Genomic DNA, 21,292 nt, shown 5'->3' on the forward strand with positions numbered 1-21,292 from the left:
GCTCTTTGAATGTGACACATTACCAACCCTTTTATTACCAAAGGCACTTTAAATCTGCACTTTGGTCATCTCATTTCACGTCTGCTTCCAGCACAATCCACAGGTGTGTGCTTCAGACATAGCCTGGCTGCTCACAGACAGAAGTTGTTCAAGAAAAGCCAGCACTGAATGCACTGGGCTATTCTAGCTCTGTAAGACCCACCAGTATGAGGGAGACTCACTGGAATGGCACACAGACTTCACTGGAGCAAGAGAATGGACCTCACGTTTTAAGATAATGTATTCAGGACTGGAGGAATTTTCTCCCTCCTTTACCTTTGTCTACCAGTTTTCTTTACATATGCATAAACAAAAGGTAGCCATCACAATTTTGATAAAATAAGAGAATTACTGTATTTTAATCCCTGCAATGTCATCAGTGACAAAGATACTGATTTAATGTTTCTTGAGAACAGAGGGTTCATGGAGCATCTCTTCATGCGTCATTTTGCCAATTTCTTACTGGAAAGAAAAAGAAGGGGGGGGAAGTATGACATAGGGGTGCTTTAAAAGGAAACTGAAAATAAATCACATCTTGAGAACCACTGACTCTGCATTTAAAAGGGGAAATTTAGGAGATGAAGTTGAGGATGCTGTCTGATGAAACACACTGATTAGTTCACTCAGGTTCCTAATGACAAGTGTCAACATCAAGGACATAATTTAGAGAGATCCTGTGCTGCTTCACCTTTTACTGAAGTCAGTGATTGCCTCAGGTATTCAGAGCCACTGAAAGTCAGGTGTCTAGCTGGCACAGTGCAATGAACTGCAGCAGACCTAGCTTCAGGTCACCAGCTGCCACTTCAGCAGTAACAGTGGTGGTGTGCGGACTGGTGGTTAGAGCAGGGGAGGTAACTTGAGCTCCTCTTGGAGGTAACAATCACCATCCTCCCATTCCCTATCTGTCCTGCTCAATTTTGCTTGCAGAAGGTGAAGTCTGTAGAGTTGGAGTCACACTGCTGCTGCGGGTACCTGGCAATGTTCTACCAGATGCAGAGTTTGCTGCTTTCCCCGTTCCCAGCACAAGAGGCTGCACAGACTTTGAGCTTTCAAGTGATGCCCCAGTCTGGCAGCTATAGAGATCAAATCACAGTTGAAGACAGCACCATTTTCTCTGGTGAAAGATGCTCCAAAGGTTTACAGCTGCTGATGCTGGCACTGAAAAAGTTGAGAAGATGAGGCAGAACTCCACACTGCACATTCACTGCACCTGGAAGGAGGCTGTGCTACAGCACATCTGAATCACTCCTCACTCTGCAAGCAAAGTCCAAAGATAAAGAGTCTCAAAGCCGAACCAGCTGGTTTTGTCATGGCCATCTTCTAGCAGCTTATGGTGTGTTCATGGTTTAGAAACCGCCAAGTGATGATAACTTGTTATCATCAACTTCAAGGGGAGCTGTGGAGCACAGGATAAGGTGTACATTGGTCTGATAATTCTGTCTCGATTGACACATAAATTACATGGGTAGTGAATCAGCCAAGAAGCTGATTGGAATAGTGCAGGCCCACACAAGGATGGTTCGCACAGGGAAGAAGAAACCACACCTATTTTTGGGTAGCAACTGCAGTTCCCTCTGTGCCTTGGTTTTACACAATGGAGCTGGGCAACTACTGAACGAACCAGAGCCTCCTGAGTCACTCCCTTGACTCAATGCCCTGAGTCCACAGTTTGCACATCACTTGAGAAACACCGTGAGTAACCTTAGGCATGAATAAAAGCCTTGTGAGAACAGATCATTGCTTTTGGGGTGCCGGGAGGTGAGTAATGTCAGGATGCAAAAAAGCATTGCTAGCTCAGTCTCCCAGGTCCCAAGAGACTTCAGTGATCAAGAGAAGATGTCTTGGCTGTTTGTACTCATTAATATAAAAGCTGTGACTGCTTTTCCTCTCTCCTTCTTGCTTTGCGTAGCATTCTGCACAACGGGAGGCTCACTACAGCTTCTAAGGTTTACCACAGTGCAAATAATAAATAGCAATAAATATAATAAAACTATATATATGCATATGGAGCATTATAAAACACTGACCCTTAACAGCGCAGGACAAACTTAATTGTACTGGTCAAGAGAGGAGGGCCTGGGCTGTTCTGGTGGGGGACAGAGACTGGGAGGAGGCAGCTGAAGACTTGGGCTTGCTGCTCTTACTATTAGCGTGTAGACAGGAGGAGTGGGACTCTTCAGCAGCTGTAGACAGCTATCTACCTCTGCTCTGAGACAAGCCTGTACAGACACTATGGCCCTGATGCTGTCTTGATGCTCTGCAATGCAACTGCCTAATAGTTACTAGCAAGCAGCCCAGCCCAAGGGCTGGGGATGGACATGTGCATTGTTCTGTGTGTCTGGGACTGCTCCTGATAATGTAAGCTTTGGTGACAGACAGATCCACGCAAAAAACATCCGTGACCTCTTAAAGTCCCGCTGTCCTCCATGCAGCTTTTTATGTGCATTGATGCTTGGGCATATTTTACATCTTGGTACAGGTCAGGCTGTACAGCAGGAGTTGGCTGGCAGAGCCAGGAGTTATTACCCATGTCAGACTCACCTCTAATGGCATCAAGGCTGGGATGTTAACAGACCTGTTTGCAAAGATGACCTGCTGTTATCTCTTCCTCTCTCTCCCTCTCCTTCTCCCTCTCTCTCCCCCCACCCATGGCAATTAGGGAGCTATGCCAGCTGTCCAGCAAACTGCAGCATCTTTCAGGGAACACAGCTGTGAAGCAGATGGTCCTGATCACTGCCACTCTGAGGGGTATGCTGTGAGTTTAAAGTCGATTTCGTCCATAAGACTCCTCCCTTCCCAGTGCTGGCATGATGAATAATCCCTTTCATTTTGTCCTATAGGTTAAGAGTTGCCTGCAACATGTGCGGCATACAGCAGCAGAGCAATGAGCTGGACTGTCTCTTGTTTGATGCTGCTAGTTCCTCACAATCAGGCCACTGCCCAATCTGCTTGGTCAAAGACAAAGGAAAACAGTCCTTGAGTATTTAATTTAAGAGAATGCAAAGTTTGAGTCACAGGATCACATAATTTCCCATCCCCTAGCTTTTAGAAAACTACTGACTGTTTGCAAGCTCACCTGTGAACCCTTAAAACAGTTTTAGCACCAGTGTCTTTCAGACAAACAATATGCACCAGAATATGCATTATTTGCTAACTTCGCACACCAAATGTTTCAGTCAGCCAGGCAGCAAAGGGACAACCAATGCCAGATGACCTGGCTGTGGTGCTGCCAATATAAATAATGGAGAAAATCAAAGCAAACTGTTTATAAAGAACTGGCAGCATGCAAAAAAAAAAACAAAAACAAAAACCCAAACCCAAACCCAAAACACCACCTTTCTGGCAGCCCCAGAGAAAACAAGATCTGATTTGTGAATTGCTCACCAGCCATACCCATGGTCAAAATTCCAGGCAATTAGTTTTTCCAACAAACAATTCAACCAGTTCTACCTGCTGCCAGTCCAAAGCCTGCGAGTTTAAGCACCTTTACAAAAAGCAACAGGGAGAACTGCAGTGCAACAGCGCATACAGGATGAAAGCTGGAGACAACACTTATCTTGGAGATCTACCTGAGAAAATTGCCAATGTTGGCAAATAAGCCTGATTTCTGTCTGCCATCTTGACAGAAAATTCAAAACACACATTGGCAGAAAAATCCTTATGGAAAATCTCTGCCTGGCTCAAGTACAGCTTGCAGCAACTCACCTCCTATACAGAGAGAGGGATTCTCATTAGCAGGATAGGAAACACATGGGAGGGTGACTGAAGGGTCTTCAAAAGCAGTTTTCTTTTGCTCTCCCATTCTCCAGCTCTATACATTCCTGCCCTGGAAGTCCTTTTCCCTGCTAAGTTTCAAAGGGTTCGTTTTTGAATCAAGGATTATTTCACAGCCCAGAGAGGATTTTCAGGAGACTTTAGGAACAGAAGTGCCACTGATGCTCTGTCACTCAGGTAAGTTTGTACATAGTGCAAGAACATCTCCTGAAAGTACCTGGGCACAGAGAATGAAATTAAACACAAGATTGTGCATAAAGCCTATAGCTCATACCCAGTCCCAGGAACCTGGCCAAGCACTGGGGATCACTGCAGGGGCAATAAGCTGAACTGCAACTGAGTCTATACTGTTTGTGGTACATCTTCTGTACCCCATCCCCAGGCTTTCTACCCATATCTATATTGTCAAGATCTAACTTTGCTTTCATAATAGATTTCTTCATTATCCACATTGTTCACACACAAGCTTGTGCTAAGAGAGAACATTAGCCTGAGCTCCAGAGCAGCTTGGGGGCAGGCCCAAAGCATAAGCAGTGGCCAACCCTCCTTTGCTCATGCAGTCCAGATTGATCTAAAGCAGGCGTCACTAGTTTTCACATATCCCCAAAGGCCTAGTAGCCATCCCTAGAAGTTTTTTTAACCAATATGCAGGGGATTTTGCAGTGTATCTTCTCCAGAACTTGGCCTGTCCTAAATGCTGTATTGATACAATGAATTCTAACTACTGGTTTCCTAGACCAAGACAAAACCAAGTATGTGGAGTGAAAGTCAATAACTTGATGGAGGTGGCAGGTTTATACTCACTCTTGAGGTGGTGCTTGCAGTGTACGTAGACCCTCTATGGCCTTGCCAGGTGCAAGAGAAAAAGAGCGCCTCCTGAGAGACTCATGTCAGTGAAATGTGAAGTGCCATGCAGGCAGCAGCGCTCCTGATTCTGGGTGGGGGAACCCCAGCACCAGAAGAAAGCACAATGAGCACACCTCCTAACAAATTTATCAGTGATATAGCTTTGCAGGTCACCAAGAGAATGTGCTTCAATTTTCAGGGATTCTGATTTAGCATCAAAGCAAATGATCACCCATGGGAAAAAAGAATTCAGATATAAGGGTATTTAAAATGTGTATTCAGTATGTTGATTTTTCTGTTTTGTAACCTGACAATTTGGGCCCCATTGTGGATGAAGTACATTTCATCCACCGTTTTCAACCACAGATTTTCTGAGGTACCGGTGGTAAGTAAAATAACCATATTTCCAAATGATTTTAGTCTACAATGGAGGGATTTCCCCCTCCCTTTAAAAAACTTTAGAAGTCTGCAAGTTGAAAAGGGCTGGAAACTATTGTATCAGATCAGAGAAAACATGTTAAAAGCACACAACATGCAGCACAACGAGTATACTCTGTATGGTTTGATCCCTTCTTCAGGGATCTTTGCTAGCACGTGTAAAGTACCTAGCGATTTTGGATTCAGGGTAGAAAGTAAATGATGATTCAAACTCAGTCTATTTTATTAACGCAGAACTTTACTGTGCCCCATCTACATGGCATGCCAGTTTGCCACTTTAGGAAATATAGAAGGATAAAAAAAATTAGCCAAATCAAGTTTTTGAGCTTTTCAGTTTTTATGTTTGCACATAATAGGGTTTTTGCAGTCCCCGGATGGCATGTCCACATTTGTTGGTGTGCCTGTGCGCAGTGCATGTTGATCATGAAACTGCCTTTGTTGTAAGTTTCAATTAGAAAACAAAAGGACATTGAATACAATGGGCCAAACCTGGTTTTGTACTCCAGCAACATTATTGCAGATTTTGTGTGGCTTATAGAGAGATGGGTTTTTCCTCAGGAGTATATGGCAGTTAGGAGAAGGGGAAAAGACAGATCCAGAACCAGGATAATCTCTCCATTTTTTACAATAGAGGCAACAAATGATGGAGCAAAATCATTAGCTGGCTGAAAATTCTCTATCAATTTTGTTTTTCACACCACTTTTATAGAAAAGTTTATAAGAAAAAATTATTTTTGTTTCCAACAGAGTTTGAAAACAATGAAAAGTGGAAAATTTCTTTTTGTTCCTTTCCTCTTTTTTTTTTTTCCAGGGCAGTAAGAGGAATCATTGGGAATACAAGTTTTCCCAAAGTAAATGGTTTAAAAAAAATTCAAAGCTCTTTAGAACATTTTTCAACATTTCTTTTTCATTTTTATAATTTAAAATGAAAATCCCTCCCACTTAGAATTAAACAAAGAAAACCATGCATTTCTTCCAGAAATATTGCTTAAATAGATCCCATTTGTGAACCCTCTTTGCTAACTTTTTCAAGCTGTAGTCTGGTTCTAGGCAGAACTTGAAGAAAGTCACTGCTAAATGAGGCCAGAACAATCTAAACCCAGAAATGATAAGGTAAGCATAAGACTGCTGATTTTCCAGATCTGAACGGTGGTAACACTTGGACATTGTTCCCACATACATTTTTCTGGGATCACTCTTTATAGTAAAGGGGGGGTAAAAGCACAAAACCATATTTCCACTCCTTTAACAGGCAAATAAAAACATTTTAAAACACACATTTCATGTATAATCATAAGGTTTGATTTTTCACTCGGTTCTGCCAGGTTTACGTAGCTAAGATTCAAGAGTAGTAACTTGTCTCTCTGAGTTTCTATCTTCATATTTGAACTCTCCTAAGACCAAATTATGTAGCAGATACTGTCTGGCACTACATTAATACTGATGGGGTAATGTTGCGGAGGATCCACAGGGGACATGACACACAGACCAATGTGATCAAGTGAAGCCCATTTACTACAACTTTTAACACAGTTATATACCTTATGCGCCTGTGCACGTGCCTTATACAATACTCTAATTGGTACAATACCCCGTTTCACGTGACGCTATCTTATCCTCTATTGGCTGTGCAAGCTTCTTCACAAGGTGTCTAGCAGTTACTTATCTCATTCTTCGGCATCCAGGAGTTGTTTGTCAGGCTCTTCTTATCTTCCTTTTTCCCGGCGTACAAGGACACAGCGTCCTTGTCCGCTTCAGCACTTTGTAAACTTATGCTTCGTTCCCAGCTAACGGCTGGATTGCTCACATGCCCTCGCCCAGCCAAGAAATCCTCAACAGGGTAAGAGTCCCCCCTCTTAGTTTGAAATCCATGTCAAACTGAAATCAAGGCATTCCAATTTTTTTGTGGAGAAGCAAGAGAAAGCCAGGCCAGTGGTGAATATATTCACTTGGAATATGCAAACACCTGTATAGTGATTTGAACCTGTAATTTTCACATTGTTCTCTCTAACCCTGTGATCAGACAGTCTATCCTAGGCTGAAGAGGCTTTGAGAAAATGTTTCCTTTAAAATAGTAAGATTTCTGGGGCAATTATCAAGCTTAGGTAGCAATGTTTCTGAGGGGAAAAAAAGTGGTTTTGTACAAACATGTTACAACAGCTGTGCTCTGTATATCCTGGGAAGTTCTGGCTATCCCCCAGGCCCATGCACGATGAAGACTGAGGCCATTCAGCAAATTTCCCGAGTCACACTTTGAATGGAATACTACAAAGTTCTACAAGATTTCTGTTCCAGAGATGGTCCGTGTCAACAGGATCCTTCTCCTTCTTCATGAGGAAGGTACTTCCTGTGATTAGGCTCTCAAGCATTTCAGGGTGGTGCTCACTTTTCACTGCCAAAGTAAACAACGAAATGAAAAGTCCCTGCTGGGCTACTAAGGCGTTCCCTCTAAGGGAACATGCTCTGTTGTGAGCCCTGCTTATTGCCACTGATCATTAGGGATTTATCACAGACTGGCATTTATCACAGTAAAGATGGGTGTTATTATCAGGGATGGGCATTTCAGCTTACATCAGCTTTTTGTTCTCTGGGTGCTTCACAACCACAAATCAATTTCCAAACATATGCTTATCTGAGTATTGCAAATCAGTTTTATTTAAATCAAGAGACTGGTTTCCATTTGTGTAAAGCTGGATTGTGCTTGTTTCTGTTGCATTTGTTTAGATCTGGATTAACACCATGCACTCTAAAGGAGCAATCTGGACCTTATTTTGGTTCTGAAGGTGACATCATACCACTTGCTATAACTGCTTGTGGCAGGGAGGCATGTGAAGCTGTTTTTATTCCTGTTTCTACTTCTATTTATTTGCTGAACTTGTCCTCAGAAAGGCTTGAATCCTTCTTCCTGGCTGCTGTCATGCTGCACCTGCTTTTCCCGGGGCACACAGCCTGACCTGCCATGTGCAGGCTTGCAAAGCCCCAATTTAAATGGCACTCCTTTAGTAGAGGATACATTCCAGAGGCATAAAATACCATTATCCAATATACATGGCTAGAAGACTGCTGATCTCCTGCAGGACTGCAAGCACAAGATGGGACATGAGACTCTTGGTGAAATTGCTCTCCAGAATAGACCTCATGTGGCAGCTGGAAGCTTTGTACATGTTCTCAGTACTGAGGTTGGAGACTGCCTTGGAGACCCTTCTCTCTCACACTGTAAAAATAACTGAAATAAAGAATGAGTTAATCTCATTGAGAGCTAGTGACACTTCTTTAGAATTGTGTCTTCTTTGGAAACGTTCTCCTACTTTACTGAAATTATGCGTCCACCACTTTTTTATCTCTTCCCTTCTTCAACATCTGCTAAGTATTCTCTTTGAGACAGAGATATTAACTGTCCTCTTTCTATTCCTTTCACAACTTTTCCTTATCTTCTTGTTTTAGCAAGGAGCTATGGAATTTTATTCATTCCTAAGTTTTGTGGTCATAGGAGGGAAGGTATTCTTTCAATTCACGTGACTGGCAGCAGAGTTGTATGAGCTGTTGTATTGAAGTTCTTCAGATTTAGTACCTTTCCCTGGTCTATTCACTTCAACTGTGTCTTGAGCTACTCTTTATTTCCAAAATGGAACTGCTCATTTAAATTACAGTGGATTGTTTCTACTGCTTGATTTAATACCCGAAGCTTTAATTTACAAGTGGTCTGTATTTTTTTTTACAATTTTTAGCTTTCCTGACTATTTTTTCCAAAAAAAATCACCATCCTTACTGAGGTCTGCTGGAAGGACATTCACTCCCTTGAGGCAAGCAAATGCACTATCAGATCTATAGTGAGTGGGTACGTTGAGCATAACACCTGTTTTGATAAGCATTTATTCATGATAGAAGTAATATTGATCTATCCAGAAATGTGAACTATTACATTGGTCACAGTATCAGTTTAACTAGGTGTTTTGAAGGCTACTATGTATACCTTTTCTAATGCCCCCTCCTCCCCCAAAATCTCCTCAGCTCAGTAAATAGTGATAAAATGAAGAATTGGATTATTGCAAATAAGAAGTATGTAGTTTATAGCACCAATAAAAAGCTGAGTCCAAAATAAAAGTTTCTATTTCTAAAGTCTTTTTTTAAATGCTGTTTTCAGTAAGCAAAGAGGCTATAAAGTCCAAAGCTGCTATGTTCTATACTGCACACAGGGCCTATGGCAAGGATGCAGGAAGAATATGTGAGAGGGTAAGAAATATACTTCATTTCTATTGCACCTTCAATAAAAAGAGAACTCTGACCAAAGTACTTTAAAGCAATACAACCCAGAAGCTCATATCCCAATTTCAATACTGCATCCATAGAAGCTTTGATCTACAGACCTGAATGCAGGGCAAATGCTTTTGTCCTCAACAGAGAGATGGGAAGCTCACAGTGGAAGACATCAAATTAGGCTGTGATGGATTTGGTCACAGGTTCTAAATCACTTGCCTACCAGTACAGTATCTTTCTCCTCCTAATTATGTATCTTTAATCCATATGATGAAAATCTTAAGCCATTTTAAGTTTATCAACCAGTTTCTTAGGAAACGGAATAAGGTGGATGGACTGAATGATTACATGTCAGACTTTCAATCCTTCAACGAAGATAACGATAGATGCACTGTATAGAACAATCAAAGTCAACAAGTTTTAAACTGTCAACAAGTTTTAAACTGTCATGAGTAGTAAGAGCTACAAATGCTGTAGAAGGGTATGATAAGCAACTCTTGACTCCACAAGAACACATCAAAAACAGGCATTAAAAGAGTCATACTGTTCAGCAGATCCAAAGCTGAGTCAGAGTCTGCTAAGATCTCTTTCAATAGGGAAGTTATATGTGTCTTTGTCTAGAACATACTTTTATCTTTACTTTCAAGGTGAAATGTTTTTTTACAAAAAGACATCTTTTTATCAGGTTTGCAGAAAGCACAGCGGTCTGCCTTTGCTCAACCTGGTCATTGAAAAGGTTTGGAGACAGTAAAGTGTCTACAGCGTGCTGCCTGCTCCGTGGTGGTTATCCTGGAGGTAATACAGATCTTCACTCTGTTCATGAGGAAGCTGGCATATACTGAAATCGGGATGCAACTTTGTTCTACATTTGGCGCTTTTTTTAAGATCTTGGCCAACAAGTACAAGGCCTATCTTTCTCAAATTCTGTTGTTATATATGGATTTTTATAAATACTCATTATTTACCTTTTTCACAGTGCTTTTCATCTGTATCTTGTTGTGTTGAAATTAGTTATAGCATTTGTGGACTTCCTTCTACTTTGACTGCCAGCACTTCAGTAATCTTGATCAAGTTTCACACCGACGTCCGACACCCTGGCACAGACTTCCTGACCATACAAATGTTCCCACAGAGATAGAACAACAGACCAGACCCATAGGGAACAGTCACAACATAGACTCAACACTTCTCATCAGAAACCATTAGGAAAAAAACAGATTAAAGGGTTAAAATAAGCTAGTCCCCATGCATTCTTTTTTGCCTTGACTCTGAGTTAATTATGAACAGATATATGTAAAAGCTGGAAACTGTGGTTGGAGTTACAGAGTAATTAGAGACACACCATTTATCAACAGTTGGAATGAAAGTAAATATTTGAGCAATATCATAGAAGTCAAAATTCATAGCTGGCAGCTCATTAACAAGTGTTTTTCAATCTGTTTTATGATCCCTCACTGTTCTTTAATCTAGACCATCTTTTAGTTTGCAGCTTTCTTCTTATGTGTGTTAAAAGCAGTATTCAGTACCATTCATGGTTATTTTCTTTATGCTCCCATTCCCTCACACCTCTTCAAGTTTCTCGCTTTTCATTAGAGATTATGCTTCTGCAAGCAAACCTCTAGCCAGACACACCTTTGCCATACAAAACCACAAGTGATATGCTAATTCCAACCAAAACCTGTTTGTTGAAGGATAAACAAAGAGAAGATTGGTGACCCAGAAGAGAACAGAACAGATCAGTGAGGGTCTGTGGCCCTTTGATATTATTTATTTCTGCTTCATAAAAACACAGAGGTACAATGCAGTCTGTGGAATATCTACCCATGTTTACTGGTGTAGCAGTAGCAAAAATAGTAATAATAATAATAATTTCTATAGAAATCATGCAGCTTTTTCATGCATGATGGTCTTACAGTTAGTTCATGCACAGCTAGAACCCAGATGTCCCAAGTTGCTGCATCTATCACAATTCATCTAATTGATCTTAACTCATTGTTACAGTCAAAATTACAATGTTAAAGTGACAACTGTAGGGCCAGCTCTCTGATATGCCAGAGCTGACTGGGAAGGTTTTATTCTCAGCAGGACTCATATTTCTATGGACCTAGGCAGGAATGCTTCTTCATTTTAACTGTTGACCTCTTTCATACATTTCTCCTGATGGTTACAAGGAAAAGATGATCCTTAGTTGGCAGGAGTCACATTGCCTTGCACAATGGGGTCTCTCCTGGAATAGCTCACCATTTTTTCAAAAGGTGAGTATTACAATTTCAGTTGCAATGAGTAAAACAACAAAGATATAAAAAAGGAATATTGAGAGAAAGACAATAAGCAGTAGCTGGCTTTACTAGGAAAGCCTCTATACAACTCTGGCTCCTAGGCTCAGAGTTACTCTTTCACTCCTTGCTCTCCCCAGTAACGGCCATCAGTGATTCTATCACTCCTTCACATAATGTAGCCTGCAAGAGGATCTCATTTTACAAACCAGCTTTTCTCCAGTGCCAAGAAAGTATTTAAAAGCAAAAGCAAAAGAAGAAATGGTGGCATGACGGCAAGTACACTGTGCTCCAGCTGCTCAGCTGGTAGGCTAGAACCCTGGGGAAAAAGGAAGCTTTTATTTTCAGTGCCTTGCTTATACAAGGGCTTGAACACTGACTTCAGATTAGTAGATTTTTTTAAAAATAGTTCCGAGTAAGATATTTGCAAGTGAACACTCAAAACTTGGATCCAAGCTATTTAAGTTGCCTCTGCTTCCAGTTTCTGGCAGTTTTTCTGACTTGGCTCTGAACCTTCTGACTGTGCCCATCTCTATTTTCATGTCTCTGCATGAAAAACCCTGTTTCTTATCCAAAGCACAAAAGTATTGCCTCTCCCAAAAGCCAGGTCTGTTGTGTGTCACTTCTTCTCAGCAAGATGACTGGCTAGAAACTTAGTTTTTACTCAAACTTTTCATTTCACAGTGATTCGGATTCTCATTAATTTGCTTCCATCAGAAGTTCCGCTTGTGAGACCTGTGATAACACACAGCCTTCTCTTATTAAAATCAAGGCACCCTGGGCTCATCCTCACTCCATATGTTATGTATTTCAGATGTTTCTGCTGGCATGGACCTTTCTGGGTATATTTCTGGTATATTTATTGTTATCACAGGGTTGCCAGATGCGTGATGTGGTGGCTGCCTTCCTTACCCAGTGCCTGCAGAGGAACTGCTCTTTGGATTCTACTTTAATAACATCCATGATTAAAGTTGGCAGCTGAAGGCTTTGTAATCACAGCACCTAAAGATGTTTTTAATTTCCAGCAGAAATTAAAGAGTTCAGAACAAAATATTTACACACACACACACCCCCCCCTGCAAATATTAAAAATCTGTACTAAGAAAATAGTTCTGTTAGGTATGATGGCAAGATAAAAATAATGGATAAAACACAGTATAGGTGGTGATCTGAAGTGAAGAACCCTCACTAGCAAGTATATTGATTTTTTGGAGTTCAGTACATTGAGTTCACTGAATCCAGTTTTTTTGAAAGATGAGGTATCGACGGGGAGCCCAGTAAGAACACTGATCCACTGATCTCCCTTCTGACAGAATAACATTTGCCTAAGCCTATAAAGAACTCTGTGACAGTCTTTACACATTTATTTTGATGTACGTGTGTAAATTTAAGCACATAAAATTATACAACTGTAGAAAATAACGCTGAAAAGGCCTTCAATTAGGTATCTTGTCTTTCTCTGTCCCAAGACCCCGCTCCTTGATAGATTTTCCTTTAAAAGACTTTTAAAAATTTCCATGAGGTTTCAGAGCCTCCCAAGGTTATCTGGTCTGTATCTCACCGTACTTGCTGTTAGAACATGTCTTGAAGTTCCAAAACAAGTATCTCCTGCTTCAGCTGAAGATCACTTCCTCTCTCCCATTCTCAGTGTAACTTATCTCCTTTATTGCCACCACCTTTTATGTATTTGAATGCTGTTGTCATATATGCTGTTAGGGTTTTCAACAGCAGACTAAGCTTTTCCCATTCCTGCAGCTTTCCTCAGACACTGAGTTTCCTAGGCCTCTGATCACTGAGAACTATCGCTAGCCTTCATGGGGACTCCCCATACGCTTAAAGATACATGAATATTTAAGTACTGTGCTGAACCGGGGACTTCATTGCTAGCGTTGCCCAAGGCTGCCAAACACATGCTGGTCTAGTTTAATTGCACGACACTTCAGTTAATTACTGTTTTGATAATAACAATCTGGCAGTTTTGCAAATGTCTTTAAACTTGTAACTGCAGGTAAAAACTACCATATTTTGCTGGTGAAGGACAACCAGTGCCGAACTGTTGTGAACCTCATCTACCTGACCAACAGGCAGTGTTAGAGTTTCATAAGGTATTTCCTTAACAGTGCAGGCATGAACAGTGTATATTGGAAACTGATGTGCTTAATATGTCCAGAAGCAAATTATTTTGCCAATGAACAGCCATGTCCAATACCTAATGCTTACTCAGACATTGATACACACATATATCCCCATCTTCATTGATAGAGAGGTTTGATCTCCTCCATTAGAGTACGCAAATTGTGGCAGACAGACCAGCATCTGTGGTAGCTAATGCATGCCAGGCATATGCAATCAAGCAAAACATAAAGAAATCAACAAGCCAATACATGCACATAAAATATTATAATGAAAACTCAGGAAGACAGAGACCAAATGGGAAGAAGACGGAATGGAAACAGAGACTAAGCAATTGCCAGAGTCAAGAGCAATCAGCTCACAGGAGGGAGGGCAGTGAACTATGGTTGGGTTGGTGTTAAAGGGGCTAATAGAATTACATACCCCTACTTCTGTTCTGTTTACTTTACTGTAGCTATTTGCAGTGTCAGTGGAATCCTTCAGCTTTTCCTGAAATAAATGCACAGTGTCTGCACAACTGAACAATAACAAACTAGTGAAAAAGGACCAGCATCTAGAAGCAATACAAGCAAGCGTACAATAAAAAATCAGGGTGTACAGCTCCCAGCATATAAACAACTTAGCAATAAACAAGCATATGGTCAAATACAAGAGAATTGTTTGTTATGTACTTGTGTGCATGTGAAATATTCACAGAATATTCCTGTGTCAAGTATTCAGGAACTGTTAGGGACAACTGCGAAGAGTATTTTGAAGGATTAGAAAGAATATGCTAAGAGTGTCCCTTCAATGCATTTTTTTAATACTTTACCTAGGTTCTGCATTTTTAAAACATCAGTGGGAAAACACAGTCAACATCCATTTCTGTAATATATTCTAATGATGCTCTGATTTGAACACATACCCATCTCTTCATGAAAGAGCTTCCTGATTTGGTGACCACCTCTTGGGATTCCTCCACCTGAGATGATGAACATTAAGTCACAGTTTAATCACTTACAGCATCAGTTCAAACATGGCTGCACCTGTGGGGCATAAATGTAAAGGGAATCTTAGATTGCAGTTGCATTCATTCTAGTAACGGCTTTAACAGGCCAAAACACTGAAGAAGGCTTATCTGCTTCCCTCAAAGAAAGCACCTGAGGAGCATTTAATCTTATCCCACTTTTCCTACCTTTCTTCTACCCAAATTATGCAGATGAAAAAAATTCTTACAAATTAATTAAATTAAATTAGTTGTTGACATAAAATCATCAGTTCCCATGAAATCAGCTAAGCTAAAGATTAAACTGGCCCATGTGGTTTTGCTGTTTCAAAAATAAGTGCAGCAATAATTCATAGCAGCAATAGAGTTTATCACAGTGATTTCCCCCAGGGTGTGGGGTTTGATCCTCCACATTTTGGATGATAAGTCATTGCAACTTCTCCATCGTATCTGTGAGGATGGTTCTTGCACATAGGTTTACTTACAAAAGGAAAAGTAAATATTTCTGTGTAAGATATCAAATCCTTACTATTTTGTTCTTCCTCAATGGTATTGCTCCTATGTTTCTGGTGACACACCCAAGTCTTAAGAGTGCATCACAGAATGACTTCACTCTGGCCTGCTTCTGAAATTTGGCAATATGCATGGCAATGTATCTTTGGTGGACTCAGGTTCATGATAAAAGGAAACGTATGAATTCTTTAGCTTCTTGAGGTCATCTCAACTTCTCCACTGCCTGGTAGACTCGCCAGAGAGCTGTACCTCAGGTTGGATGACTGGTGTCAAAATTAGACTGGAGGCTTGACCGTTAAAAATCCATACTACAGCTGGAATAATGAGACTGGCAGAACTGAGGGACATTGCCTGTAGCACTGAGCAGAAAGGGCAGCATCTTCATTTGCAGTTTTCCTAGCAGCGTTATGCCATGACTCTGATGTTGGAGGCCCACATCAACTTTCAGCATCTCACCAGTGTTGGCTTTTGAGACGTATTTGTACTTGTCACCTGCAAGAGGTACCCATGGTGTACCCAAGAAGCTGGAGATCAGTGAGGAGAGCTATTTATTTGTTCTAAGTGGAACCTGAAACTCTTTGAGAAGGCAACAGCAAAACACGAAGACTTTCCAGTAATAGGTACTGGCACAAACATTCTGTCTGGAGGAGAGATCCTCCTCTTTGCCATTTCCAATCTCTGCCTACTGTCCTTCTTTCTGTTTTTTAACACATCTTTAGAAAATCAGCAGTTACAGCTAGGCACACTAGCTGGTAATGATAAGTAGTAGTATCTCCTGCATTATAGTGATATTTGTGAGAAAGCATGTCTCTCTAGGTTTGAGAGAAAAGCTTCAGACAAGGAAGTGTTAGACCAGAGATAGTTTAACAGCTTCTATGCTTGATTTTAGAAAGGAAAAAAAATTCTGACCCAGAATTCCTCGCTGAAATGGAAAAGAAAGATGTCACCAAACAAAATAAACTGCATGGAGTAGATGATGATATTCTTGATTACTCTTTGTACCCATTTATCACACATTATTAAGTAGAATGCACCCATACGTGCACTGTTGATCCTAGAAAAATGAATCCCACATAGGACTTCCTATCCAGACATCAGTGTGGACAGTTTTAAGGTTAGTCATGCCCGGTTTCACAGACTTAAGAAGAGGCAGGGTATATGCTAGCTAAAATTCCAGGGTGATCTATCTGCTGATCTAACTCCTGTGGAGTCTTTCAAGAGAAAACTTGTCAGTGCATACCCATGTGTTGAGTTACCACCAAGCATTTAACAATGATGAAATAGCTTATTCTGGCATATGTTACACATAAAATGCTTGTAATTAACTCAAGGAAAAAATGCATTAAACTTTAAAACATCAAAACCAGAATAACTCTTCCAGCTGTGAATATACTGGGAGATTTCCAGTTACAGAAGTGTTACTTGAAATGGCATGGCATGGCTGTCATCAAAGAGGTTGATGATGAAGAGAGCTTGTTCAGTGACTATCGATATGTATCATGGAGGTCACTGATGCCAGGACACAACCTCAAAGATATGTGGGTTACCGATAGGAAGACAACCCCAGTTAAAGTGGGTAGCACTTGCTAACCTGGTTCACCAAAGAATTTTCTTTCTTCACTTAGCATCAATTCAGCATTCCTGGACTCCTTTTAAGACAAATCTTCTTCACCCAAAATACAGTTTCCTTAATGTGTTGAAAGGGAGACTGGTTGCCTTCTCACACATTAAACACAGTGTGAAACACTTACGCTAATGCAGTCAGCTGCAATTCCAGTATCTTAGCACCACATGAAATCATACCATTAGCTCACTCCATATGCCACACTTCTACTGACTGCCATCAGGATAGCATAGTTCTGCTTCCCTTCAGTTCAGCAGGAACTTTCTCAATGACTTAAAATGTCACAGGGGCTAAGCTGCCCTTCTGCAGTAAGGCAAAACAATAACAGTAAAAATAATGTACGAATAATCACTTCAACCCACTGAGGTTGTAAGAAAATATCACACACTCAGTAAAGCTCTTTCTGTATGCCTATGTAGAGAAAGGGACTCAAAATACAGTTATTTCAGTTATGAATGTGAATAGAAAATTTGCACTGAAATTACCTTGGAAATAATTGGAACAAAAGCAATACAGCTCACAAACACTGAAATACCCATTTTGAAATGAGCCATAACTGGTTTAAACAGCATTTTTTACGCAAGAAATACAGAGAAGTCAAAAAGCTTCACTGCACATTTTATTTGCTACAGGAAATGGCACAGAAGACATTCTTGTTGCTTTCCCTGTAGCTAAGTATTTGAGAGGAGGGGTGATAAGTAAGTATTTATTGAGTTCCCATCATGTGAGTACCTTAAGTCTTTTGACTTTTAAAGAATTTGCTTCAACCTTTACATTAAAAAGTGAGAGTTTCATACCTGTTCACAATTCTTGGTGAATTGCCTGCCTCACAATCCTGAGGCAGTTGTCCATAGACATTTGATTATGCGTGCATGAATAATACATAGACATATCCCCCATATCACAACAATTATGCACACTTAAAACGTTATGTAAGTTACTAACTGCATAATCAGGAAAACAGGAGAGAGCTTTAAGTCAGCTCTCACATGACTGTATTAACCTGTGAGCCTGGTTTGCAACATAAGCATGGTCAGCGCCTGACAACATTGCCATGTTGAAATCTCAGCCCTCTAGATGTGACTTTATTGTCAGCAGTATCCAGAGATGGAAAACTCCCATGAACACCACATTTGTATTTCATGCTTAGGAAAAGACCTGTAAATTTTTACTTTATAAGGCTTTCTCTAGCCTCAGGTAAGTGACCTAATTTGTTTCTTAATAACAGGGAGGAAGTGTATTTTTTAAATCCTGCCTGCTGATGCTGCAGTTTGGTAGGGAAGGAGGTGTGCTCGGTAAAATGGTTATTTGTTCTAAAACAAAACAATAACCAGTGATGCTGCTGAAGTGATGATGGACACTACTTACTTATGTCTACACTCAAAGCAACAGTGAAAACCCCAGGAGTCCAGGAAGAAGCTAAGGTGTGCATCTCCATCCCTGCTTACCTGCTCACTGGATGGCCTGTTTGGTACCCCAGTTTCATCCACTGGGTCTACCCAAGGTCTCCAGACTATGGGTAACTGCCCTTTAACTAGCTCATCTGCACTTGCAAATAAACAACACCTACTTTTTCAGCTTCACCAATTTCAATAGCATGGATAAATACAAGCAACCTGAGAATTACATGTGCACAGCATGAAATGAACTTTTGTGTTAAGTATGTGAGAAAATGAAATGACTCTTCAAGCTCCACTACAATCCAAATACCTTTAACCCAAAAATATGCTCAGACCATCACAGACAACAAAAGCTGTACCAGGGACTAGTTTGGGCAAGGGCTTAGATTTAAAAGGCTTGAATTTTCTTAATATAATGATCAATCAGTTCTCCAGCAAAGACAAGAACACCGAAGGTCTGTTTATTGTTTCCTTTGTCTGTTACGGTCTCGTAAAGACTTCAAACTGTAATTTTTGGCATGACTATGTCAGAGAAAATCCCACAAGCAGACACAAAAATAAGAGACACTGTTATGCCGTTCCCTTTTATTAGCACTGTGCCTCACCCACTTGGTTATTCACACATGCAGCAGCGAGAACTAGGAAGCCCATCTCAGCTGGCTCTTACATTATCTTTTGTAATGGCAAATTGCAGTGCCTCTCAGCTACAATAAATTATGTCAGTTTTCAAGACAGGTACCTTGAAAATTGAAGTAAAAAATAAGGGATAGTCTAAGTAAGCCGCAGATGTAAAGCAGAAAAGGCAACAAAATTTTATTTTTGCTTTAGCTTCATGCTGATGTCATTCTAGTGACTTCACTGTAATTACTGGACATTTGCACCATTATGAGAGCAGAATCTATCTCCTAAGGACAGGTTTTGTTATAATAAACTGGTTTTACTCCAGGAATCCGGTCTATAAAGCCCTTCCCTTGATATATTTACATGGCTATAAGCAAGTCAGAACATTTTTCTGAGGAGTGAATTGCAGCCAGCAAAAACACAGCCCTAGGCCCATGCTGAAGTGGGTAGGATTTTAAAAATTTCTGCAGTAGTTAGCGGTTAGGCACATAAAAACACTCCACCCTCCTGCCTCAGGCAAGACAGAATATGCAGACAGTGCAGAGTGTACTTCATGCGTCAGGATACATCATTTGGCTTTAAACAAGATCAACAGATTTCAGAAAAATGACAGAAGGGGGTAATGCGTATGTGCCTTAAGACTTAGTATGTTGACTAACATCTCAGTTACTCATTGGCAGTGTTTAGGGAGAAAAGGCTTGGCTGTTGTGCCCAGCAAGCTGTTAAATGGAAGTTTTGTGATGCTCCTGGCACTTTGGAAGAGAAGAACCCATAAAGGTCAAACTGGAGTCTCTAAATCCAAAGTCAGTATCCTTTATATTACTCTCCACTTTGGCTTTGCTACTACAGATGATGCCCATAGGGGAATATAACATGTTCTTGTCCTGTCAGTGCTGATCTGTGAGCCCTAGTGCTCTTTTGGTAATAGAAGATTAATGACAGAGACGATACATAGAGAATATCTTTCAATTGTACAGATAAACTGCTATAAACTGAAAAAAAAAAATATCCAATCACTAAAATGTCATCACAGAAACACTGAAGAGAATAAAACCAGGAAGCACATTTTCCTCTGGTTCCTTCGGGAAAGAAGTTTCCCTGAAGGGAAGCAGTATGTTCAGCAAATAGAACTCAATAATTTTATTACCCAGTGCACAATTTCCTATACATTTTTTTCTGGTTTTTTTTGCTTACCCCAAACTATTCTGATCACAAAAGGAATAAAAAAAAATCAAGCAATAGCATTATAGTGCTTAATAAAGACTGTATTGCAATGAACTTGCTAGCTGTATGCACGTACCAGTGAGCTTAACTGAACAGTATGAGAAACACTCTAAAGTGTGCCATCAGCATGCCAGTATCAATAACACATGGATAATCTCTTTTCCTCAAGGGAAACAGATGTGCAGTTTTTGAGAAGAAGGTTTTAGTCTGACTCCTGTTTGCCGTCATTAAGTTGTGGATAACATAATATCCATCAGTATGGGGTTTCTGCAATAAAAGTACTGGATAGTCACTCTAGGATGACACTCTAGTTCCCAGCACCATCAAGGGCCTCCTGCCAGATCTTGGACAAGTCCTGTTTTCGCAGTACTACATGTAAACATCAAGTAAACCCATAGGTAAATATGGTAAACACAGCTAAACACTTAATACCTACCTGAAACATGATCTCTTCCTAGACTGATTACCCATTAGTGAATACTGATGATAATACTTCCTTTTCTCTACTCTATGTGTAGCACATTAAACTCATAAACCCAACGTGTGGAACTGTCTTTCCATATTCACAGTCTCAAGCAGACTGTAGTCCTCACTTGGGGTGGGGCATGTGGGTGTTGCTCTAATAAAATAGCAATGATAATGCACAGGATGACTTTTCCATGTGTTATGTTCCTGTAAAATCTTACTGGAATCTCAGCTGGCAAATGATCTAAAATCTCAAACTTTGTTGTTCTTGTGCAACTCAACTGTTAACATGTCTGTACAACAGAGCATGAGTAATTTAAAGCAGGGACCATCCTTGAGACAGAAGGGAATATGTTGTGAACTTGGAGACATGCCATCTCAAAGCTCCAGTGTATTTGAGATCCAACCCACTCGATAAATTTGCAGCAGAAGTTCTATTAGCACTTTTACTGTTGCACTCAGGAGTCCATTTTTAACATATTAAAAAAATATTTATGACATTAAATTAGCTGCAGGTATTAAAAAAAAAAAAGGGGTGTGGGCAGGTTTAAAAAATGCTTCCAAACTGTCTCAACAGTTGAGGTATCATGCAAGTTTTTTTCACTAGATGGTTGTAAAAGATCATACAACTTAGTCACATAATCTAACTTACTACATCTGCTGCTGAGAATATTCTTTCTAAATCAGTTTCACCCAC

This window comes from Buteo buteo, chromosome 4 (assembly GCF_964188355.1).
Source record: "Buteo buteo chromosome 4, bButBut1.hap1.1, whole genome shotgun sequence".
Taxonomy (NCBI): Eukaryota; Metazoa; Chordata; class Aves; order Accipitriformes; family Accipitridae; genus Buteo; species Buteo buteo.